Source organism: Harmonia axyridis, chromosome 6, assembly GCF_914767665.1.
Source record: "Harmonia axyridis chromosome 6, icHarAxyr1.1, whole genome shotgun sequence".
NCBI classification, from domain to species: domain Eukaryota; kingdom Metazoa; phylum Arthropoda; class Insecta; order Coleoptera; family Coccinellidae; genus Harmonia; species Harmonia axyridis.
Genome location: NC_059506.1, coordinates 25,378,330 through 25,406,004, shown reverse-complemented (window position 1 = coordinate 25,406,004; position 27,675 = coordinate 25,378,330). Strand labels below are relative to the sequence as shown.

Genomic DNA, 27,675 nt, shown 5'->3' with positions numbered 1-27,675 from the left:
CAAAAAACCATTCAGATATAAGAAAGATAACATCTTAATTCTCATAAATGAACATTTGGTAGACAAGAATCGGCAACTTTTGAAACGGTCACAAATGTTTGATCTTCCTCAACTTTTGTGGAGCAGTATATATTAAATTCGAATTAGATTAGATATACGGGTCGATTAGCTAGAAAGCAGTCTTTTGAAATGTATTCTACACTCTGCTTACGAATACTGAAAGATCCGGCATTTGGCAACGTTCATGCAAGTCTTGACTGTCATTTCAGTTCTGTACTATTTTCTCCTGAAGGATGCTTCTCAGACTGGCCAATTTCATACATTTGCATAGTGTATGCATGTAATTTCACCTACAGTAATTCCATGTACAATTTGCAGAATCTGCAAATTTCATATGCTGTCAGGCCCATGCGGTAAATGCAGAAGGACATTGTCGTTAGCAATCCTACAATAACTCCAGCTCAGCTTTAAAGCTGAGCCCAAGAATGAGAAGTGCTTGCTCAAGTACTGGTGTTCTTCTCCAGGAAGTCGCTTGCATTATTCAAGTGCTACCCAGTAGTCAGCCTATTGAAAGGTTTAGGTACCCATTTATTGAAATTCATCGGCTTGCTCATTGCCTTCGATACCACTATGTTTAAAGTTAATATGTTGGCTCTAGCAGATGTGTTATGCTATTACGGCACCACCATGTCAGTAAGATTCCAAGTTCCTTAGGGTTGCCTGATGTTCGTTGAAATGTATCGGTGCCTTCCTTTTAAGGTCCTTTTTATGATACTGTTGAGCATCCTTGAGGTAATTCCAAATGCAGTAATGAAGTCATAGTAGTAAAAAAGTTGAATCATACACTCTTTATTATTAGAAATTAATTATGAAGAGCTTTATGTGTGTGTTCTTAACCAGTAGATCCATAAACGAAGATCCTATGAGTGAATGTCTTATGCAACAGACCATGGATTATATCAGTTTCATTTTGAATTATTTGAATACTAATGATCATGCAACGAAACATTCTATTTAAGAACAAAATGACTACAACTCATAGATACTACTCCCAACATTTTTTATCTCTCCGATATTCAGAAAGTTTAGTTGCCATTGGTAAGGGATGAAAATTTCGTTCTCTATCAGTGCGTCATGTTCAAATATTATAACTGACAAAGAAACTGCAATACCCAGAGGGAGCTGATCAAATTTTATATATTTTTTTTTGGTGAAATATAGTAGTATAGCAAGGAGTAATTGATTGAAGTCGGAGAAAGCAATTGGGAAGGTTTTTTCATGTAAACAAACTTTTGTTACTTAAATACCGTAGTCGTTTTTGGCAATTTTTTTGAATTTTACAACAAACCAGATGTTCGAGGAGATCCAATGTCGATGTTTAGTTGTTGTTGAAATGCCTAGAGCACGTGTACGCGTGCTAAGTGAATTTGAAAGTCGAATTATTGGTCTACGGTAGGCGGGGTTGTCAATTCGAGAAATCACTAACAGCACGATCAGAAATCCAACTACTGTTATGAGATGTTGTCAAGCGTGATTTCATAATGCCCAAAATGAAGAAGAGTAGGCACCGGATATCGAATGGAAATAAATGAAGTTCAAGATCGACCTCTAAGACTAAAGGTCATTAGAAACTGATTTGCAATAACTCGATCTTTGGCTGATGAGTGGTTAGAAGAACAAGGCCATCCTGTAACTGTCCGAACGGTTTACCGCCGGATAAGGTCTTTTGGACTGCAGCATTATCGACCCCAACTTATGTTACCTTTGACGATTGAGCATCGCCGGCAACGATTACAGTGGTGCAGAGAACGACAACATTGGAATGTGGAATGGCATCAGTTCGTCTTTTCTGATGAATATTGATTCTCCTTGGTGCACATGATGGTCGAAGAAAGGTAAGAAAGACGTGAACCTCAGTTTGATGTTGAGCGTATGTACACCGGACAGTAGACGTTATGGTATGAGGTGCTATTGCACATGCAAGTAGGTCCCTTTAGTCTTTATTCGAGGTAATATGACAGCACTGCGTTACCTTCAGGAAATAGTGGAGCCATATGTTCTCTCTTACCTTAACCGACTCGAGAATCCCCCGATCTTACGCCCACAGAGCATGTTTGGGACTTATTGGGTAGAAATTTACCCCAGCACCCACAGAAAAATTGTAAACTCTTCGTTTTTTTTTTAATTTCAATCATTTACTTCTTGCTATACTATCAATGTTTCACCAAATAAAAAATTTAAAATTCAAAAAGCTCTTTCTGGGTGTTGCAGTTTCTTTGCCAGTTAGTATATCTAATGAGAATACGAAGAACAACATGTTTCCAGAAATCTTGTACCCATAAATGAATAAGCTGCATTGTGTTTATTCATAATTATTTCCTTGTAGAATGTTTTCAGTATATTGTTGAGCGTTCTATACTTATTGAGATTATCGCATCTAAATATTGTCTACTCTGTAATATAAGGAGATAACAGCAAAGTTGGGAAATACCCGATGATCTTATAACAATTTGATACGCTCAAGAAGTTCCGAGTTTAGTACATCGAACAAGGCAGACACTTCGAAGCCTGTTGATTTAATTAGTTTTATAAAACTTCGCCTGTACCACGAATATATTATCATCGTTGTAAGAAGCTCTGGCATATAAAATATTTTCGAACTGTATTATATTTTCAAGCCACGTTATACATCAGGTTCGATAAAATCTTCCTTTGCCTTACGCCTACAGAGGTTATTAAAGTGAAAAATGAAAATTATGAAATGTTGAAATCAACAAGACATATAGGGTGTTTTTTTCGAGGCATATAACTTTGAGTTGAAATTCATTCAGTTCAAGATGGCGACCGGTTTTTTTTTGATATTGTGATAGACATAATAGACCGGTATCAATATCACATAATTATCTAACGGGTGTTTTTTTTCGAGGTATATAACTTTAAGTTGGCATTACTATTCAAGATGGCGACCGATTCAACAGCTAACAGGTGATTTATTTTCAGTTTGGTTTGGCAATTCATCATGAACAGACTCACGCCTAAACAACGCTTGCAAATAGTGCAATTTCATTTCGAAAATAATGGTTCTGTGCGGAATACGTATCGCGCACTACGTCCATTTTATTTTGTTTAGCGATGAAGCGCACTTCTGGTTGAATGGCTACGACAACAAACAAAACTGCCGCATTTGGAGTGAAGCTAATCCTCAAGTGTATGTCGAAACACCGTTACACCCAGAAAAACTGACTGTTTGGTGCGCTTTATGGGCTGGTGGAATCATTGGTCCGTACTTCTTCAAAAACGATGATGGCCAGAACGTTACAGTCAATGGTCATCGGTATAGAGCCATGATTACTAACTTTTTCATTCCTGAATTGAACAACCATGATGTCCAGGAGCTGTGGTTCCAACAAGACGGCGCAACATGTCACACAGCTCGTGCCACAATCGATTTATTGAAAGACACGTTTGGTGACCGCCTAATTTCACGTTTTTGTGAATTGGTCTCCAAGATATACGGCCAAAAATGTTGGAAAAAGTCATCGAAAATTGAACGTCCAGAATGGACTACATCTGAGCCAGCCGTGGCGGTCATATGCCAGAAATCATATTTAAAATGTAATGCCACAAGATTATCTTGCGGATAAATAAAATTCATGTCAATCGAATAATCCATCGTTGTTTTATTGCAATTTAAAGTTCTATAGCTATAAAAAAAACACCCTTTACATCATGAAGACTATTGCAATAAAACTTTGAGAGGGGGCAGTTTGATTCATAGTTGAAGGATGCATATAACAAATTCATCATTGAATGAAAGATGTTTCATTGACATACCATCAAAAATTGAAAATCTGATGAGGCAAGTTGAAACGGAACAAAAATAATTTCAAAGTTCTTTGATAAAGCTGCAGAAAAAACTTTGAATAAGTAGTATAACCTATTAGACAGATAAATAACCAACTATGATACCTACTCCAATAAATCAGGATAATAACAATAGCAACTTTTCATGCGGAAACAGGGCAATAGATAATTCATAATAGCGATAATTCACAAGTGGTTCTTTCACCTTCACATAATCGAAATACCTCAAAGAAAAAGAAGAAGAAGAAAGTTTATTTTTTACCTAATAAACTAACTAGGTATATAATACATTATAACCAGTGCGCGATATTGAATCAATAATAATTCTAAAAATTGGTCTATGAGAAATACATTGAATAATTCAGGAAAAGAAAATAAAAATAAAAAAAGAAAATCATGAGTGGTAATATGTCCAATGAGGTATATATAGACATTCATCAGGTCCATCTACGAATTGAATTACTGCCTGTATGTTTCCTATTAGTTATCATCTATTAAATTTTTCATTTGAAGTCTTGTATTAATAATCATCCAAGCTTTCAGTTGTCTCTTGAATGATTTTATATTTTTATGTTTTCTGAAATAAGATTGTAAACTTTGGGTGCAACATCGCTGGCCAATTGTCTTCATACATCTGGGTGTTTGGTAATTATGATCTTTGTTCCTGGTTTTGTGATCATGTTGCATAGGGTTCACTCTTATATTATTGGACAGGATGAACTTCAGCTGGTTCATATAAAACATGGCTCGGGAAGGTACTTGGTTTTCTGTGAATTAGTTTCAGGACCCACTTTTGAACAACCTCCAATGGTCCAAAATGGTTTTGGTAAGTACCACCCCACCCAATAATGCCATAGCTGATTTGTGATTGTACTAAGGCCTCGTAGAAAATTTTTAAGTATTTGATATTTTTCAGATGAGCACGTAGGTATTTGAATAGCAGACCTCTTATTCTATTTTTTTCGGTGTTTAAGGTGAGCTACTATAAGCACAAGATTATCAAACAATTATTCTCTAGAACTATAGACATTTTAACAAGTACACTCGGTAGAGATGTAACAAAAAAATATCAGAAATGTGATATAGCGATACATTCTGATGATCCAGACTGCAATTAAAGAACTGAGCTCACATGTCATCGATTCTAAGATGGTATTGGAGTGGCGAAGAAAACTCAATGAAATAGGCAAGAATAACAAGTTCTTTTTAGTTTTTATGATATTTTGATATTATTGTCATTATAAAGCCACAAATATCATGCGAACCACATGCATTTCTTGCTTTGTTTTAGTGTTTATGTGAATAATTTTCTTGATATCTTTGAGCACATGTCAAAATGACTTTCTTCAATAGATGTCTGCACTTGACAAGCTAGAGAGGCGACATCTCTATCAACAGAATCGTGAAGAGCCCTAAGTTAGCATGAGTATTAAGGGATGCATTTCTGCAAATATTTCGACAACCACATGTTTTACCGCCCAATGTGTCTCACAAAGAGAGTTGAGCTTTGAATGAGACGAGTTTATTTTGGTGGTTGAGTCTCCTTGAAGCCACCTCTTATATACGCTCATGATATTTACGAACTATAGCCGACATTCGAATTGAAACGGTTAACGCTTACTCATTCATAGATTGTCGAACAAAAAAAAAATTGACCACTTCTTACCCGAACTTCAATCTTCCGCCGACAAAATGTTACATCAACATCCTTTATTCATTTTGACAGCATGATCGAACGAACTAACTGGATTTCTCGGTTGTGCTCATCCAATTAGATTTCAAACGGCCAAGTTTCGGGCATGAGGTACAAGTCTTTACGTTCCAAATGTAAAACAACACCAGACTTGTCGTGTCAACGACCCAGGTGTATGAAAATATTGGGCTGATTGTCGATTCCGAACAGGCAGGAATTTGATAGATAACTGTGGGTTTTATCTATAATTAAATACAATCCGAAATGGAGCTTGCACGACACTGGTCATGGGGGTTCTTGAATGGAAATACGCTTAAAATACTAAGGTGAACACCATTATGAGTCAGTTCAGATCCCTCCGTTCAAACCATATGAAATTCTTGCGAATTATCCCTTGACTAACAACAGAATTAAACGATTTCAAAATTTCGCAAAGTTGTAGTAGAAATTTAAAGAACGCCGCAGAATTTCAAGTGGACTGCGTAATGAGAACCTTAGAAGTAAAATATCGAAAAAATATTCAATATTTCTGGGATATAAGATCCAACTAGGTTGGTATTCAGTTTGTAAAACATTTTCAATTTTTTTTTGGCAATTCTGAACTGGTGTTGGAACACTAATAGGTTCAAAATAAATTTATAAAATAATCAACTATGTACATATAAATCCTTACCTTTTTTATTGGACTGATCAAAGAGGAGTCCACCTCTTCTAGTTTAGTATCGAGCGATCAGGTCTTGCATTACTGAAAAAAAAATTAATGAAAAAATAAGCTGACATCTTTGAAGTACATATTAAGATATTTTTCTTTGTTCCCTCATCTCAACATCAAAATTTGATAAATCATCGAAATGCCATTTGACAATAATACATATATGTCCTCTATATTGATATTCCATAGATTAGAATAACTTGTGAAAACGATATTCAGTGACTCTTGTCAAGTCTCTTCGATTTTCTTATAGTTCGACTTGGGCGTAGTTCGAGTTATAATTTTTTTTACATAGACGTACAACTTTGCTTCCGCCGTTTATTTAGGAAATTCGAGGATTTATTGTAAAATACCGGTTATACATTTGTTACTTAAAGTATTGTCCATCGCTGGCCACTACTTTCTGCCATCTTTCGGGCTGCGTACGTATTCCGCGTTGAAAAAACTGGTCATCTTTTGAAGCGATCCACGAATCGATCCAATTTTTTACTTCTTCATAAGACCGGAAGTGCTGGTCAGCCAGAGCGTGTGCCAGTGATCGAAACAAGGGATAGTCTGAGGGAGCAACGTCTAGAGAATATGGCGGGATCAACTTTCGAATTATGTATAGTTCGACTTGGGCGTAGTTCGAGTTATACAGGTCTTTCTTGATTGAATTAGTTTTACAGAGGTAATGAGATATATATGCGAAACAAATGAAAATGAAATAATAATAGTGTTAATCATTCCCTATAGTAGGAGTAGACCGTAGATTTTCAGATGAATAGAAAATTTCAAAACGAAATAGATCGACGACTCTGTGTGTTGATAAATGTCAATTGAAAAATTCTGAATATTTTAAGAGTTCGTCTGATAAAGGAGTCTGATTCTGATTTAGACGCCAAATCGTCGAAAGAGTTGATTGATTCAAAGTGTTATTGTTCGTTTATTTTAAAACAACATATTTTTCAAAACTGATTACTACTATTTCAAAACTGATTAAGTACTACTATTACTACTCATTCTTCATGCTAGAATATACGCAGAGCATTTCATTCAAATTTTTCAAACTTGTCCCAGAAAGTAGATCGTAGATTTTCAGATGAATAGAAAATTTCAAAACGATATAGATCGACAACTCTGTGTGTTGATAAATGTCAATTGAAAAATTCTGACTATTTTAAGAGTTCGTCTGATAAAGTCGAGGATAAAGTAGTCTGATTCTGATTTAAATAATAAGTTTATTCGTTCGAAAACTACAAATAAACTTAAAAAATACTGTGGAGTTATTCAATGACAACTGTGTACAAAATTTTTAGAAGCCAAAACGTCGAAAGAGTTGATTATTTCAAAGTGTTATTGTTCGTTTATTTTAAACAACATATTTTTTCCAAACTGATTACTACTACTTCAAAACTGATTTCTACTACTACTACTCATTCTTCATGCAAGAATATACGCAGGAGCATTTCATTCAAATTTTTCAAACTTGTCCCAGAAATTAGAGTGAAAGCTTTAAATAAGTTTTTTTTGTACAAGCTCTAATCTTCTGAGAGGTCTAATAATGGTCTATAAGAATTGGGATAGAAAACATTAAACAACAAACAAAAGATTGAATTCCTAGAGCCTTTGCAAAACTAAAGCTTTAATTCCTAATAATATGAAAAATTTTCAACACACATAAAAACATACAGAGAAAATGACACTACCATCCAGAATAATTATTGTCCATTTATTATTGAAAATAATAAAACAAAATAGATTACAAAACTACTGAGTTTGTTTAAAAAAATACATGGATGAATGGGCTTATAATAGGTGAATATTCATTACAAATTATGTAGTAATAAAACATGATATAAAATTTGTTATTTGTTGTAAATTGAAAAAAGCACACAAAGAACAAATTTTCGGTCCTCTCCCATATATATTTCGCTGTGAGATCCATATCAAAGTAATTATAACAGTTGTTCAATCACCGTGAAGAACCGGATTCGGCTAAGGAAATGAGAACTTGTTCGGGACGAGTAGATAAATTCGATAGAATATTTTCGTTTATACAGAGATTACCAAAGGATTCATGTGTGTTGATAAAATATTTATGTGGTACCTACAATGCTTTATGCAATTTGCTCTCAGCGCTCGGGATAAATATATTCAGATTTCAATATCCAATTCACTTAACTCCTTGGATTCCTCGAATATTCCAGCTTAACTTGTAGCAGAATATATTATATGAAGAAAATCGGAAGTATGACTTTTTTAACGAGAAAAGCATTTATTGAATGACATGTTGACAGCGTCTTTAGAACTATAAAAAATTCAAGCATATTATCGAAAAACAATTAATGAAGCACTGATACAAAGTCAGGAAGCTCTTTAGCGCTCAATCATTCATGCAGACAATGGAAGTTTTGTTTGATCGAAACAAAAGTTATAGAAATACATTTGATAGAACCCTCTTGATCGAAAGGATTTTTGATAGAAATACATTTGATCGAATTTCTTGTGATAGGAAATACATTTGATAGAACTATATATGATGGAGAATACAATTGATAGAAACTCAAGGAGTTTGAGCTTGACTTGAAATCAACTCAAGTTCGAGTCAAGTAGTAGTTTTTCAAATTTTAGTAAAGTAATTAATAAATAAATACTTGACTTGACATTGAATAACTACTACTCGACTCGAACTTGAGTTGAGTTCAAGTCAAGCTTAAGCTACTTGAGCTCGAGCTCGTGTCAAGTAGCTTGAATATCAAGCCAAGCCGTGAATCCCTATATAGTGGAGCAAACTTTACTATCATAAGATTGTCCACAATGCCTTCAAGCGAATTTTTAAATGATAAATTCCTGATACTTTCTGTATTTCGAAGCACCAAATTTTTTACTCGATTAGTTCCAAATATTCAAAATGAATGATGTCTTCAACTAGAATCACCATTTAATCCAATGAGATTTCGAGAACTAATTACATCGAGCATCAATAGAGGATTAAGCTGTAAAACCCTACGAATTAATTGAGTTTTGCGGGTAATTAGGTCCATTTCATTTATTGAAGGAGAAATAGCAAGCTATTGAGCGGAGGAGATTATATAAAATTTTAAATACAAAGCTCTGCACAAGATTATTTGCTGGTTTCAAGTGATTTCTATATGAATTGAGATATATATAATCCTATATTACTTCAGGTATAGTAATCTTTTATAAATTATTTACATTAAGTCTACATCAATATTTTTTCATTCAATGTTATCATATTATAAAAATTATTTAATCTCCTGATTTGATGTTTAGGCCGGATTGATTTTCGATTCAAGCTTTTGCAATTCATGAATCGGATTCTCAAAGCTTGTTGAACAAATGCAGTTCTAGCAAAAGATTTCTTCAAAAGCTCTCTAATACAATTTGTTATCATACTGTCAGTTTTCAAGAGATCAATAGTATTTGGCTCTACCTACAATTTTAAAGAGCACTCCCCTGCTACAAACATTTTGGGCGGTGTTTTAATGCTTATGGTATACATATTATGTTGAGTAAAGAATCTTGATGAATGTTTGAACAATCAGCAGATTTTCAAGCTTTGAAATATGTAGAATCAAAAAATCAAACAGATAAAGATTCATTCGATAATTGTCGAACGTTATTTCCATGAATTATAAACTTTTGTTTCAATAAATTCGCTACAAGAATTAGTCATATTGATCCTCCAGCTCCATTCATTTTTAAAACTAGAAATCAAGGACCCCGAAGATGAACATTACATTTTTGAAAGCAATCTTCAGTTTATTAACTGTATTTTGAAATTATGAGGATATAATATTACACAGGAGCTTTTTCGGTGACGAAAACACAGTTAATAATTGATACTTCCAATAAGAAGACATCTTCAAGTAGTTTACAAAAAAAAACCATAAATGAAATATTTAAATTTTTACTATTCGGAAGTTTATTATGATTAAAACCAGTTTTATAATTACCATCAAATGGATTTCATCAAAAATAAACGATTCTCCACCTCTGAATATGATCATCTTTTCCTCACAATTGACAACGTGCGAATTGAACATTTCGCATCAAAAGATAGGCGGCTTAACTCATTAACATATATTGAAATTTATAAGTTAGTGAGCAGATCTAGTTTCGAAATTATAAATGATGACACAGAACTATGTTATTCCAAAATATTCGTTAAAAAATAACTGAAATTTTGGACATTTGTATAACGGAGAAATCATTTCTCCGTCTTATACATTAAAAAAATCATTTTTTAGTTTTTTCTTTCACCTTTTCGTAGATGAATTCACATAAGTACTTTATGCTATTTGTGGAACTTTCAGTGTCAGGAGTAGAACTTGGAATAAAATCGAAATTGCGCGTTTATACAATGTAATCCTCTAGTTGTCAATATCCAATTATATTGGTAGTAAACACATAGGAAGTATAAAACCTGTATTAAAAAACGGTTCTTTGGTTGAACAACTTTTCTGAAAAATATAACCTAACCTTTCATGAATATGAAAAAGAAATTTTTAATAAACAGAAAAAAGCTTACTGCGATAATTCAGCACCTAAAGACTCTTAGGAACAGTTTCACAATGAATGGTTTACTTAACAAAAACACACAACAATGATATTCCTGGATTTTATACATTCAGAAATGTAAACATGTATGGGGTTTAAAAAATGTTTCCTTGACCAGAGTATTATTATTGAAATCCAAAAAAACAGAAGGAACAATCATTCGTATTTGATTCAATCTATAAAATCACCATGAGATTGGAAATAATGGAGATCGGGCCAACTACACATTCAACCTCAATAAATAACGAAATGAAAATTTCCTTTTCAACTCACATGTAAGTTACAACAATCAAAACACAGAATAGGCAACAAATTATCCCAAAGTGCTACTAAAATGTCACCTTGCCTACATGTCCGCTTATACCTGTCATTTTCTTTAGAATTATCTCGATTAGCTATACTCATAAAACAAGCGAATGCATTTTCGAATTCGTCGTGATTCAACAATGAGAAAATTCTTAATGACCAATCACAATAAACGATTTTATTATTCCGAATGTAAGATATTGCCTCAGAATCACGTCAATCTCAGATGGCGCTCAAAATCAAATTTTTTCGACGTCGTCTACTCAATTTCGCGTGCAATTGTTTCATTTTACTTTCACTTAGTGGAGGCTGTTATAATCTAGTGGTCTAGAATTCAGCGGATGGTAGTGCAGACAGAACAAATGACGAAACTAAGAATGGTCTTTTGCAAGTGGGTAAAGGGCAGGGCAGTTTCTACTTCATAGATATAATGCCAAGATAGGCTTGTGTTACGTCAGATGTATTCGTTACGAATAGAATGTTGATCCTTTTAATGATGTAAGAAGTTCAATTTCTTCAACTATCGGGTAACTGAAAAACTTTGCGCGATTTTTTTCACATTGATTATCATTATTTCTTTTTACTCGTGTATTGCTAGTGCATTGTTTCATTTACTTCCTTAAGAATTCTCCTTTCTTTCTATTTTTACTTATTTTCATATCACTACATAGGCGTACCTACAACTTTGGTTCCACCGTTCTTTTCCAGAATTCAGGGCTTTATTGTGAAAAACTGGTTATACATTTGTGATTCAAAGTATTGTTCATCGCTAGCCTATAGGCTAGCGATGAACAATGAATGAATGAAAGATGCGAGAAAGTATACTTTCTGGAATCTTTCAGCCGTACGAATCTCACGTTGAAAAAACTGGTCATCTTTTGAAACGAACCACGCATCGATCCAGTTTTTTTTACTTCTTCATAAGACCCGAAGTGATGCCTGTGATTGTTTCAGTCGGTTTCAACAACTCATAATACACTACGCCGAGCTGATCCCACCAAATACTGTGCATGGCCTTGGAGCCGAGAATATTCGGTTTGGTCCTCAATTCGGTTTGGAAGCATGATCGGGATATCCCCATGATTTTCTGCGCTTGTGATTATCCTAATGAACCCATTTTTCGTCTCCAGTCACAATGCGGTGCAGAAATACCTTTCGACTTTGCCTTGCAAGCAGCTCTTCATAAGAAAACAAATGCCGTTCAACATCTCTCGTCTTCAACTCGTACGGCACCTAATTACATTATTTTTGAATCATTTCCATGACTTTCAGGCGTTTTGAGAAATGGTTTGTTGCTTCACTTTCAATGACCATGCCAATTCTTGTTGCTTTTGACACGAGTCTTGATCAAGTAATGCTTCCAATTGTGCATCTTCGAAAACCTTCTATCTTCCACCTCCATGCTGGTCTTCGACGTTAAAATCACTGTTCATGAAGCGTTGAAACCACTCTCGGCACGTTCTTTCACTAATAGCAGCCTCACCTTAAGTATTAGAGAGCATTCGATGAGCCTTATCCACAGATTTTTTCATATCACTGCAGAAACTTAAAACCTCCCGCAAATGACGAGAATTTGGCTCGTTAGCTGACTCGTTTAATCGAGAATAACTTCATGATGCAGACGCAAATCGACTTATATTTCGATGGCGTTATGTTTACAAATACCTATGCTTATTGTTTAACATCTACGATCTATTTATTTAGACTGTCACCTACCGCTACAGTCATCTATTGCAAAACGGCGGAAGCAAAGTTGTACCCCTAATAAAATTGGCCAAAGGGTTCAAGAGATAATGGACAACAAACTTCGTTGAGGTTTTTTTCGTTCCCCTATTTCTGCTGGTGTGTAGAAAATAACAGCCATTTGATCCCGATGTGAAAAATTTGAAGTGCAATTAGTTTTCGATGCAAAATTTCATTTGATTGTAATTCTAGGTTTTTTCCTGAGTTAGATGAAAGACGTCAAAATAGGAAAGCTCCTATCATTATAAATCCAAGCAAAAATAGTCAGGCTCAGAAATACGCTTGGAAAAGCTGTGGTGTGTAAAATGGGTACATTTTTCAAATGAGTACAAATTTCGAGTAGCTAGATTGTCCAGAGATTATGATTGTTGAACACTATCCACGAAGAACTCCAGAACTGCGCTATCGGAAGTTGTGAACCAGAACTGAAATTTGCATTTTGTTGGAAAAAGAAAAAAATCATCATAACTGTCTCTTTTTATATCGAATTATATAAGAAGATAAACTTGTTCTATATCTGGACGTTCTACTTTCCATTTCCACCTCAACCAGTTTAATAGGTATTGAAAAAAAGGCTCAGCTTATATAGTACCGTTATCAATAATAATTATGAATTATTATTATAAACAGTGTTGAGATTATAATACGAAGCGTATCTAACGCTGCGATGTTGGGATATGAATTTGGTTTTTTCTCTAACGGATCGTGATATAGAGGAGAACTAGAAATGTCAAAGATTAAATTGATCAAGCTTTTCATATTGAATACCGATACGTATGTGGAGTATTTTAATTTCCTGGGGAACTCAAGATTTTTTTGAGCGAATAGGATCAGATTTTCCATTCAATTTTTTCTGGGTTGGGGTACAGTTCCAGCCGATAAAAAATGGGATAACTCTTATAGTAGATTCGCAAAAATAGACGATGGGTGAAAGGAATAACTGAAGAAAACTAATTCACATTATATAGGGTGTTCATGGTCCAACATAATCGACATATTGACGGTAATACTTCAATTCAAAATTTTGTGTTTTTTCGAAATATCTCAATTTTTTTTGTAGAATCAATCACATTTCAGTTATTCTTGTTGTCTTATAAAATTTGATCACATTTCTCGAAAGAGCAAATTGGCTATAGCACAAGAATTTTGTGTGCCAAAAAATCATAATTGTTCCCATAGGTTTATCGATGAAAAATTAATGATTGTGAATATGTTCTGTTTTCAGCAAAAATTAACCCATTTAGTGATATTTCGAATGACATATAAACTTTTGTACTAGCCGCTTGTTCTCTGCCTCAATATCTCACATGGTAAAAACGAAAAATAAGAAATTATTCGAACCTGATTTTTTTTCATTTTGAAGCTCTTTATGATTGAATCAGTGGTTTTCTCTGATTGGATATTCGAGTTACTCTCAGTTGAACTGTTAATTTATCTGTCCAGTTAAACGAATAAACTTTAATCGTGAGAAAGAAGTTGAAGAGAGGACAAAATACTGAAAAAATTTGCAAATGTTCGAAAAGTGTATCGCCTTGTTCGATACATTTCACACATCGTTTTCTTACTCAATCCACAACCCCTGGGTAGTTCAGAACGTTTCTGACCCATTTTTGCACAACACAATTTGATTCTATTTACCAGATCTTCTCGAGTTTGAACGTGTATTTGATAAATTTTTTCTTTTAATGTGACAGACATAAAATTCCAAAGGAGTAAGATCAGGGCTTTTTGGTGGCCATCTTCTTTCGGAGAACAATGGATGGAAGGTACGGACCAGTAAGATGGCCATCAAGGAGCCCTGATGTTAGTCCTTTGGATTGTTATGTCTGGAACACATTGAAAAAAGTTTATCAAATACGCTTTCAAACTCAAGATGATCGTTTATCAGTTTTTCCATTCGAGAGTTATCGTATTAAGGACGGCCGGACGAACGAACAGAATTCTCGGATTCATCATTAGTGAGATTTGGGACCATTCTCGGATCAAAATTGGAAAACTACAGACAACATGACTATTATAAAAAACTCTGTTCGGGGAACGAGCTGATGAGTCCTGATTTCAAATGCTTCAGACTTAAATAAAAAATTTAAGAGGTGTTCTGAGCTATTGTCGTCCGAGTTAGGCAAAACCATAAGTGTAAACGTAATTTTCGAATTTCATATCAATGATTTCGAGTTCATTCCAAATATTCCAAGGTTCCTTCTTAAATTCCATACGTCGAAACATTTGAAATTTTTGAACATCTGATATCTCGAAAATGAAAATAATTAGTTGACCAAAATTATGAATACATGCTCATTTATGAATATTCATTCGAATACCAAGGGAAATTGGGAATATATCAAGAGATTTCCAACAATTTTCGAAACGCACCGGAAAACAGATTGTTTTACATTCTTGTATAAACCCGATACAACATCCGGATTTTTGTTTTAAATAACTGTCTCTCTAGGCAATGTGACCGATATAACGTTATATTATGGTTAGAATTCCAACTTCCGAGACTATTCATTACATTCGAATAAGAATAAGACAGTGTCAACATCCGTTTCATTCTCTTCAATTAATTCAATATATACATCTGACTGTAAACAAAACGAACACTTTATCTAAACGCAGCTCAATGCATAATATGTACCAGAACAAATTACATATCAGGTGTAATTATGACATTATGATATAGAAAGTTGTATCTAACGTCGCTCCTAGAGCGACTCGAAATCATAGAAGTACCTACCTAATCACAGAGTTGCATAAAGCTTTATACGTTCCTTGTTCGCCTTTGTTTTCGGTCATTGGAATGAGATCATTTGGTTCCCTACTGCAGGATTATTCAATAGGTGAATACAGGCGAATAGAAGATTTGAAGATTCAAAATGCTAGATTATATTATAAGAGTGGTGATAAGGCACCTCAAGGTTAATCTCAAAAACACTTCGATCTATGCTGTTAACTAGTAGGGCAGTAGATACAGTTTCAATAAACTTCCCTAACTTCCTGAGCCCCACATCTAACGGGTGTTTTTTTTTTCGAGGTATATAGCTTTGAGTTAGCATTACTGTTCAAGATGACGACCGAATTAACAGCTGTCAAGTGATTTATTCTCAGTTTGGTTTGGCAAGTCATCATGAATAGACTCACACCTGAACAACGCTTGCAAATAGTGCAATTTTATTTCGAAAATAATGGTTCTGTGCGGAATACGTATCGCGCACTACATCCCTTTTATCGTCGACAAAATCGTCCTTCAGAGCAGTTAATTCGATTAACCATGGAACGTTTTCGCACCACGTTTACTCTTATTGATAACTCGCATCCCCAGAGACGCCGTACGGTGCGTACAGAAGAAGCTATTGCGCTATATGGGCTGGTGGAATCATTGGTCCGTACTTCTTCGAAAACGATGATGGCTAGAACGTTACAGTCAATGGTGATCGGTATAGAGCCATAATTACTAACTTTTTCATTCCTCAATTGAACAACCATGATGTCCAGGAGCTGCGGTTCCAACAAGACGGCGCAACATGTCACACAGCTCGTGCCACAATCGATTTATTGAAAGACACGTTTGGTGACCGCCTAATTTCACCTTTTGGACCTGTGAATTGGCCTCCAAGATCTTGTGATTTAACACCGCTAGACTACTTTCTGTGGGGCAATGTAAAGTCATTGGTCTATGGGGATAAGCCACAAACCCCTGACCATTTGGAAGACAACATTCGCCGTGTTATTGTCGATATACGGCCACAAATGTTGGAAAAAGTCATCGAAAATTGGACATCCAGATTGGACTACATCCGAGCCAGATGTAGCGGTCATATGCCAGAAATCATATTTAAAATGTAATGCCACAAGACTATTTTGCGGATAAATAAATTTCATGTCAATCGAATAATCCATCGTTGTTTTATTGCAATTAAAAGTTCTATAGTTCTGAAAAAAACACCCTTTATAATCTTCACGAATACCAATTGAGCATAGACAATATATTTCGATTATACGAATCTCTTCACTCGACGTAATTCGCGAAACACCACTCGAGCTGCGCTCTCGTGATGTTTAGCGAACTACGTCTCGTGAATTGGTGTATAATCGAATATTGTCTATGCTCTTGTGATATTATTACTGATTATAACTACCTCATCAACATTTTCGAATAAATATTCGCAGCAATTCAACGCAATAACATTGTCATATCTTGTTGAGTTGATCTATTAACAAAAATTCAAAAGTAGAAAATAAAAAGGAGAATAATCCTTGTCTATCTAAGATTATTCCGCCTCAACCTCGAATAGATCCGAACAAAACACATCTGAACCAACCATCCCACGCATTCAGATAAAACGTAAGATCAGGACGTCCTGAAACACGCATTATTCTAATTCGATTTCAGGACATGCTTCCATCTCTGAGTGGGCAGCTCGGAGCCACTATAAAAGCAGTCCTTTTGTCTGCTGAAAGGGCTTCAAAAAGCCCCCTCACTTTTGTGGATAATCTCGACAAATAATGTGCTCAAATGTAAACGTCACTACGACCTAATTTCTTTAAGTCCCATTGTGTTATATGGTGGCAGTTGGTCAGTAGCCGAAAAGCAATTCCTAATTTTGATGGCCAACAGGCTTTGTATGTACGCTTTCTTGCTCTATAAGGCGATTTTCTTTGAGGGGAAATTGGGTTTTAGATAGTTAGAATGGGAACAAGAAATTATAAGTTGTGGAGACGTAACTTATTCGTAGTTTTATGAGTATACAGTCGTGGAGTCTTCCCTCTCCTCATTAATAATTTCGCTGTGATTTTGATTTCAAGGTCTAGTTTAGAAATACAGAAAATATTGGTGGCGAAAAAAATCGAATCTACTAGCTACTAGCATATTCAAAACTAATGGGTGTTTTTTTTCGAGGTATATAACTTAAAGTTGGCATTACTGTTCAAGATGGCGACCGATTTGACAGCTGTCAAGTGATTTATTCTCAGTTTGGTTTGGCAATTCATCTTGAATAGACTCACGCCTGAACAACGCTTGCAAATAGTGCAATTTTATTTCGAAAATAATGGTTCTGTGCGGAATACGTATCGCGCACTACGTCCATTTTATTTTGTTTAGCGATGAAGCTACATCAACAAAGAAAACTTCCGCATTTGGAGTGAAGCAAATCCTCAAGTGTATGTCGAAACACCGTTACATCAAGAAGAACTGACTGTTTGGTGCGCTTTATGGGCTGGTGGAATAATTGGTCCGTACTTCTTCAAAAACGATGATGGCCAGAACGTTACAGTCAATGGTGATCGGTATAGAGCCATGATTACTAACTTTTTCTTTCCTGAATTGAACAACCATGATGTCCAGGAGCTGTGATTCCAACAAGACGGCGCAACATGTCACACAGCTCGTGCCACAATCGATTTATTGGAAGACACGTTTGGTGACCGCCTAATTTCACGTTTTGGATCTGTGAATTGGCCTCCAAGATCTTGTGATTTAACACCGCTAGACTACTTTCTGTGGGGCTATGTAAAGTCATTGGTCTATGCGGATAAGCCACAAACCCTTGACCATTTGGAAGACAACATTCGCCGTGTTATTGCCGATATACGGCCAAAAATGTTGGAAAAAGTTATTGAAAATTGGACGTCCAGATTGGACTACATCCGAGCCAGCCGTGGCGATCATATGCCAGAAATCATATTTGAAATGTAATGCCACAAGATTATGTTGTGGATAAATAAAATTCATGTCAATCGAATGATCTATCGTTGTTTTATTGCAATTGGAAGTTCAATAGCTCTAAAAAAAACACCCTTTACTTATTTATTTGAGTACAACTTTGCTTCTACCGTTTGGCAATAGATGGCTATAGCGGTAAGTGGTAGTCGAAATAAATAGATCGTAGATATCATACAATAAGCTTAGGTATTTGCTAACATAACGCCATCGAAATAATAGTTGATTTGTGTCTGCATCATAAAGTTATTCTCGATTAAACATGTCAGCTTACGAGCCAAATTATCGTCATTGGCGGGAAGTTTCAAGTTTCTGCTTTGATATGAAGAAATATGCGGCTGAAGCTCTTCGAATGCTCTCAAATATCTATGATGAGGCCGCTATTGGTGAAAGAACGTGCCGAGAGTGGTTTCAACGCTTCAAGAACGGCGATTTTGACATCGAAGACCAGCATAGCGGTGGAAGAGAGATGGTTTTCTAAGATGCAGAATTGGAGGCATCACTTGGCATCAAAAGAAGTGACGCAACAAGCCAGTTCAAAACGCCTGAAAACCATGAGATTTATTCAGAAACAAGGAAATTGGGTGCCGTACGAGTTGAAGCCGATATATGTTGATAGGCGCTTGTTTACTTGTGAACTGCTGCTCGCAAGGCAAAGACGGAAGGGGTATTGTGACTGGATACGAAAAGAGAGTTCATTACGATAAACCCAAGTGCAGAAAATAATGGGGATATCCCGGCCACGTTTCCACGTATTCGGCCAAATAATATTTTTCATTTATTGCGAGATTTAATTCATTTTGTGTATAATTGTAATCAAACCATACATAGAGTGTCCCATTTAAAAATCACCAACTCTCCTTTATATCTCTAAAAAGATAATTGATTTCTATGATCTGTTATGAGTTTCATTTGAACTCCTAAAAATTACCGAAAAATATGTTTTTATATTTCGAACAGATGACGAGATAAAGAGAAATATTTAAAACAGTATTTATTCAGAAACGCCCTGTAAATCGAAAATGAATCAAGATATCTATGATCTGAGATATTATCCGAAAGAATAGATCGGAGTCTTTGAAAATTTTTTCTCCAAGTCCTAAAAATCATACAGTTCTCAAGATTCATCGAGTTTGGGACACCCTATCCCTATACAATGGCCTGTCAGAAAAAAGCTTTCGTCTGGAAAATCTAGATGGCATTGTGAAATATATTCTCCTAGCTTTAAAATTATTTCCGTCCCCTTTAATAACTGTAAAATACGCTTTTTATCGGATTTTGTCTGTAGTGTATTTACAGAAAGAACTGAATTTTTAATTTCTAAGTGAGTAATTAAAATATTCACAAGTTTTTGCCCTCGGAATCCACCAAATATAAATGCAATTTTTTAATTGAAAACTTCTGATTCGATGCCTCATGAATGATTTTCACAATTTCTCCAAGTCAGAACTTTGAACTGTTTTGGATGATATCCTTTGAATCCTTGCTTCGAATATTCGACCAACTTTGATAATTACCGATGTTAATATTTCTATTTAACCTTAGGAGAATTTTTGGACCATGAAGAACTCGGAGAAAATGTTTCAGAGATATCGGTAACGTAACCAATCAGGACAGTTTTAAGCCATCCAGTTTGGTACTTTTTGTCATAGGAGGTTTGTGACATTTTTGACATTGAGTTTTCTACTTCCTTGCTTGCTTTCTCGGAAATTCAACAATTTTATTTTGTATTTACCATGTTTACTTTTAAGTTCAACTTTTACATTTGAAGTTTTTGTCTTGCAATGGTACGGTAGTGCTTTTTATACATAATAATTGACATATGTGAACTTGTTGTTCTTGTTGTAATAATCAACTAGTAAAGTAAGTTTGCATGCAACAGATGTTGATGCTCTAGGACGATTCACAAACATATATGGGTCACCACAAAGAAATTTGTTCATTTCATCTCGACTAAATACTAAATTTTGAATTTCCGATTCCGAATCAATCATGATCATTTTCGATAATACGGAGGATCTACAGGGTGTTCTGATTTGTTTCCGACAAACTGAAACGGGTGATAGATCACATCAGTTTAAGCAAAAAAGTTCCTATGAACATGGGTCCGGAAATGCTTCGTTTCCGAGTTACAGGGTGTTAAAGTTGAAAAAATAATTCGCGTTTTCTTAAATATCTTTCGACTGATTCCAAATAATTGCATGAAAGTTGGAACATAGGGTTTTTTGAGGTGAGAAATTCAAATTTGTGGTCGATTTGGTTGTATTTTCTAGAGGGCGCCACTGGCAATCATTTCGTCCCCTTTAAACCGTTGCAACTTTTCTGTGCTACCCTGTACGTCATTCTGGACTAAAAAAATCAATTTCCCTGACTTTTCTAGTTAAAAAAGGTATAACTCATTTAAGTTGCTAGGGGCAACCGTTTCAGAGAAAAACGCATTTAAAGCCAAATCCATATTTTTGTAATCTCTAAAACATGTAGAAACATATTTGTAATAATTTTAAATTGAATATTTTTTAGAAGTAACAATTTAGAACAAAACAAAATAACATAATAATTTTTAAAGAAGGTGTTCGAAATGTCCACCGTTCTGTTGAATGCACAAATGACATCTTCGAATGATTGATTGTTTTACATTCAACAATTGTTGCGGCAATAGATTTAAAATGGCTATACACAATGACAGGTTTAAAGTGTGTTAGGTTCAGATGTCATTAATTATAATCATAGTTAACTAAGTTAATAGCTTATCAACAAATACAGGAAAATGGTATTGGTTACCAAAGGCCCGAACGAAGCATACAAAGAAGAAATCATCTACAGAGAAATAGGATTTTACAGACCTTCGAAGAAAATAAAAACTCAGTATTGGTAAAGCATCCCAACAACGCAATATTTCATGAAACAGAATATTCAGAACACTTAAAAACAACAATTACATTGCATACCATCTTCTACTTATTAGTGGGCAATAGAAAATCCGCATGCATTTCACCTTAGAAATTTTCAAAATGAATTTAAATTTAATATTTGAATAGGAATAATTTCATGAAAGGATTTCGAAGCAGTCAAAACATATTAAAGAAAACGCGAATTATTTTTTCAACTTTAACACCCTGTATCTCGGAAACGAAGCATTTCCGGACCCATGTTCATAGGAACTTTTTTGCTTGAAATGATGTGATCTATCACCCATTTCAGTTTGTCGGATACAAATCAGAACACCCTGTATGTTCATATAGATTTTGCATACTTTTTCCTGTGATATTATTCCTTTTGAATAAAACATTCTTTATCCTATAGTAGAATACTTGATCAGGAAACAGAAAATTATATTATTTCATCATCCTGGACCCTCATTTCGTTCCGCTGGATGCTCTGCTTGAGATATTTCTCCTGTTTTCTCATTCTTTTCCTGTTCTACTTGTCAAAATTAAAATGACCTTCTGAAACCCCTTTGGATATTTCAGTGGAATATGTCAGTTTTCTCCTCATGAACAAGACACATGATGGAGAGTTTCATAGTTTTTACGATGAAAGCATTTGAGAGAATGATGGCGTATATTTATAGTAAGCACCTAGGTATAGTTGCCATAAAATAGATGGAAGAATATTCTCATGAATGAATGCATGGCCCTTCATATAATAGTTTTTTTATGTATCTACAGGGTGTACCAAATTCGTAGGTTTAGTAGGGTACTAAAAAAATATTTGTTCTGGCTGTTATCATTTTTGTTCTTCATGGTAATTTTCAAATTTTGCTATTTTCACAGGGTGTCCTATGATCGATGGAAAAAAAATTAGGAGTTGATTTAGAACTTCGAAATTTAGACTATACAGGTTTGCCTGCAGCGCTTCGTCGAAAAAGCTATGTTGCTTCAAGAATGACGATTTGATGATAGATTTATTCTATTTTTTCAAGGTGAGACAAAGATGTACAAATTGAATTTGACGGAGGCATTTTTCATATATAAAGGGTGTATTTATTCCAGGTATATAACTTTAAGTTGGCATTACTGTTCAAGATGGCGACCGATTCAACAGCTGTCAAGTGATTTATTCTCAGTTTGGTTTGGCAATTCATCATGAATAGACTCACGCCTGAACAACGTTTGAAAATAGTGCAATTTTATTTCGAAAATAATGGTTTTGTGCGGAATACGTATCGCACACTACGTCCATTTTATCGTCGACAAAATCGTCCATCAGAGCAGTTAATTCGATTAACTATGGAACGTTTTCGCACCACGTTTACTCTTATTGATAACTCGCATCTCCAGAGACGCCGTACGGTGCCAGAAGAAGCTATTGCTGCTGTAAAGCGTAGCATTGAGAAAGACCCGAATGAGTCTATCCGCCATCGAGCACAGGAATTGGATCTGTGTCCATTCACTTTATGGGAGATTTTGCGGAAGGATCTTGGTTTGCGTGCTTACAAAATCCAAATCGTTCAAGAATTGAAGCCAAACGATCATTAAGTAAGGCGTAGATTCGTCGAATGGGCCCAAAATGAGATTGCCGTTGTTCCCGATTTTCATAAGCGAATTTTGTTTAGCGATGAAGCCTACTTTTGGTTGAATGGCTACGTCAACAAACAAAACTGCCGCATTTGGAGTGAAGCTAATCCTCAAGTGTATGTCGAAACACCGTTACATCCAGAAAAACTGACTGTTTGGTGCGCTTTATGGGCTGGTGGAATCATTGGTCCGTACTTCTTCAAAAACGATGAAGGCCAGAACGTTACAGTCAATGGTGATCGGTATAGACCCATGATTACTAACTTTTTCATTCCTGAATTGAACAATCATGATGTCCAGGAGCTGTGGTTCCAACAAGACGGCGCAACATGTCACACAGCTCGTGCCACAACTTACTCAATAACATTGTTCAAGGAATACTGCATGGTGAACTATATTCAGGATTTGCTGTTCCTTTCTCTTTTTCTTTCGAATTGGGAATTCTTGACCCATTTTATCGAGCATTTTATCTTTGTTATATAACAATTCTTAAAGTGAATGGATGTTATTATTATCAAAGAAGAACTCAGGGAAAATGATTCAGAGACACCGGTATCAGAGTATCAGTTTTTTAATACATTCTTCACAGTTTTCTGCCATCCACTTCTTAAAATTGATGTATTTCTCATAGGAGTTTTGTCAAATTGGTTTTCACCCTGAGTAACTCTTCTTTCTAGCCTATCCGATGCATACTCACTCGGATTTAAATCAGATGACTGAGCTGGCCATATGACAAGTTCGGATTTCTAGGTCATCTAGAAAAGTGGCTGTTTGGACTGCACGGAAGGCATAGTAATATGGAATAATAAGAGGTTGCAGAATCTGTTGCATGTAGATACCCGCATTCAGAAATCTTTCCTGTGAAATGAGATCTGTTCTTCCATGGAATCAAATTCGCCTCATACCATAACAGTTCCGTCACTGAATCTGTGAACTTCTTGAACATGCTGTAACATTTCCGGACATTCTTCATTCTTCCCGAATATGGATTGAATCCTAACCTTAACTCATCAGAAAATAAGACCATTTATCAATATTTTCAACTCAAAGTTTTTGAGCCCTCTCTAATTTAGCTATGCAATTTCCTCTTGGTAAAGGTTGATCCATGAAAGGTCTTCTAGAATGCGGACTAGATGTTGGACTCAATTACTAATGGTGTTCAGTGAAACACTCAAACCATGGCTTGATTGTCCTCTTAGCCCGTTACACATCACAGTGCGATTCCAGTGTGCTGTTTGTTGAACAAATCTGCCTTGTTCTGCTGCCAGGGGCTACCAAGAAGACACTCCCACACTTCTCCTGTTTCCATATATCTGGCTACTAAACTTCTGAATAGTGTTGAGAGCTACATCCAAGTGTCATACCTGGTTGGATCATGCCTATAGCTCTGTCTGGGCTGAACAAGACATTTAGAACTTTTATGAACAACTAATGATATGGAAGATTATCATTATTATTATTATTTGAACTGGGGTCGTTGTGGCTCAGTCAGCCTTCCGAGAACTGCGACCATGTGGATCTTTTATTCTCTAAGATTATCATTGCTACTGTACAAATAAACATAATGTAGGGAGGTGTGTATAAGAAGAGAATATTCTTTTGAACAATAAATCGAAATTTCATTAATTCAAGTAGTAGCACTTTCAGAAAGAGGTTTGCTTCGAATTCAATCCCTTCAATTTGATCATTTGAAATTTATAGATAGCATTCTGAAACTGGAATGACTAAAAATAATGAATAAATGTGAAATGGTTTCGACATTTATCCATTTATTTCACGATTCACCGTCACTATCATTCTGACTAGATTTCCATTTCAGCTGGAATCGAAAATGTTTATTCAGATAGGAAGCTCACATTCAGAAGTGCATTTGTCTATGCGCACATATGCTGCATACAAAATTCGGAGATTATCAACTTTGACTACACTTTGTATGCTCCTACGATTGTAGAGCAGAGATAGGGATTGAGATGTGACATGGAAAGTGTGAAAATATCGGGTGACTCGTAGACTTTTCGAGAGCAGAATATTTCAGGGGATTGCGGTGAAAGTTGTGGATCTTATAAAATAACACTCGACTGAGGTCGAGTGGATATAAGATTTCCTACTGTTGAAGACTGTTCCATATGAAGAAGATTCAAGGAAAATTTTCTACTTATTTAAAATCGTCATCACCAATTCAATTCCAGTTTTTTTTTCAATATTATGACTTAAATATCTAGAAATCTTCATTCAGATGAATCACTTTATAGCTAAATTCACTCGAATACAGGTTTTCACATTATATTCTTTTTTCTTCAATACTCTCACTTTATACTATCTAATTCATAAACGATAATACACAGGGTGTTTTCAAATTAGACGTGAACCTGGAGCACCTGTTCGTATGACTCATTTTCTGTCGTTTGAGCCATATTTAGTGATAACCAAAAATCAACAGTATACGAGATATTTGAGTACTTATAATTTTTAAAAGATTTCCCACCGTAGTTCATTTTTTCTCATTTCTTTCTACGTTGAACAAGTTTGATTTGAATTTTGTATTATTTCCATCAGGTGCATTTATTTCATGAGCAGCATAAGGACCACACAGTGGGGGTTATGGTATGAGCTGGTAATGCTTAGGGAAGCAGGCCTGAGTTGGTATTCATCCAATATGATTGCCTACCGATGTGTTGATGAAGTGGTAGAAGCCCATAATATTTCCATTTCTTTAGAAGCCTTAGGACGAGATTTTTCAATAGAATAATGCCTGTCCTCAAGGCATTCGCTACCCATATCTCCTGACCTTTCGCCAATCAAAAATGTATGGGACTTGATGGGTAGGAAACTTAAGCAATAAGCCAATTTTCCACAAGTACTAGAAACTCCCCGGCATGAATAACAGTTTGCTTAGGATGCAGTGGGGAATCGATCACCTAGTGAAATCTATGCTGAGAAGGGTGCACAAGTGTCAAACTAATTGGAGTAGTGTTATATATTATTGATGAAAATGCCTTCAGCATTTGTTTAATTTCTTTTAAATATTTGACCAATTACTACTTCCGACTAGTTGAATATTTCTGGAAATGGAAATTCCTCCACTTATTTTCCATCGAAAAATCTTCTTAAGGCTGGTTTTAGAGTCACGCTGACCGTCGGCGCTGACAGGCCAATATGTATGATTACTTATGAAGCGTTTTAGAATAACGCTGACGGCTCAGCGCTGACCACCGTCAACGCTGAGGAATCGAGCGCGTACGCGCCTCGTGTCAGCGCCGCTGACCAGGCCACGCTGACGCGCTACCGAGCTCAGGGGGCGTTACTGTGTTACGTAAAACGTACGCGCTGACGGGGACAGTCAACGCAACAATGAATAGTGATATTGATACTGGTTTTTTGATTGAAGTTGTGGTTGGGCATGACTGTACCTCACGACGTTCAGCGTGACTCTGAAACGAGTTTCTAGTTGCTACGCGCTGAGAGCTACGCGCGTAGGCTTCAGCGCTGACGGTCAGCGTGACTCTAAAATCAGCCTTAAACCTACGTACCATGTGGTCAATTTTTCTGACATTGGCAAGAAAAGATATTTTAATACTTTCCCTACTCCTCGAAATATAAACTATATGATATGCAACTTGTAACGGGTGTTTTTTTCGAGGTATATAACTTTAAGTTGGCATTACTGTTCAAGATGGTGACCGATTTAACAGCTGTCAAGTGATTTGTTCTCAGTTTGGTTTGGCAATTCATCATGAATAGACTCACGGCTGAACAACGCTTTCAAATAGTGCAATTTTATTTCGAAAATAATGGTTCTGTGCAGAATACGTATCGCACACTACGTCCATTTTATTTTGTTTAGCGATGAAGCGCACTTCTGGTTGAATGGCTACGTCAACAAACAAAACTGCCGCATTTGGAGTGAAGCTAATCCTCAAGTGTATGTCGAAACACCGTTACATCCAGAAAAACTGACTGTTTGGTGCGCTTTATGGGCTGGTGGAATCATTGGTCCATACTTCTTCAAAAACGATGATGGCCAGAACGTTACAGTCAATAGTGATCGGTATAGAGCCATGACCACTAACTTTTTCATTCCTGAATTGAACAACCATGATGTCCAGGAGCTGTGGTTCCAACAAGACGGCGCAACATGTCACACAGCTCGTGCCACAATCGATTTATTGAAAGACACGTTTGGTGACCGCCTAATTTCACGTTTTGGAGCTGTGAATTGGCCTCCAAGATCTTGTGATTCAACACCGCTAGACTACTTTCTGTGGCGCTATGTAAAGTCATTGGTCTATGCGGATAAGTCACAAACCCTTGACCGTTTGGAAGACAACATTCGCCGTGTTATTGCCGATATACGGCCACAAATGTTGGAAAAAGTCATCGAAAATTGGACGTCCAGATTGGACTACATCCGAGCCAGCCGTGGCTGTCATATGTCAGAAATCATATTTAAAATGTAATGCCATAAGATTATCTTGCGGATAAATAAAATTCATGTCAATCGAATAAGCCATCGTTGTTTTATCGCAATTTAAAGTTCTATAGCTCTAAAAAAAAC

General features: G+C 35.7%; 1 protein-coding gene across 2 annotated transcripts in view; it reads right to left on the bottom strand.

Annotated features, from left to right (window-relative positions):
- The window catches only part of LOC123682257 (class A basic helix-loop-helix protein 15-like), a 128,001-nt gene that overhangs the window by 52,941 nt on the left and 47,385 nt on the right, over window positions 1–27,675 (bottom strand). Inside the window, exons 1-2 of one of the 2 annotated variants that reach the window (XM_045620793.1) lie at window positions 10,804–10,846; window positions 6,231–6,302 (exon numbers count right to left, since the gene is read on the bottom strand). The gene's annotated coding sequence lies outside the window, so the exon portion shown is untranslated. Of the gene's footprint in view, window positions 1–6,230; window positions 6,303–10,803; window positions 10,847–27,675 lie in introns of those variants that run through there. The other variant, XM_045620792.1, reaches the window with a different exon arrangement.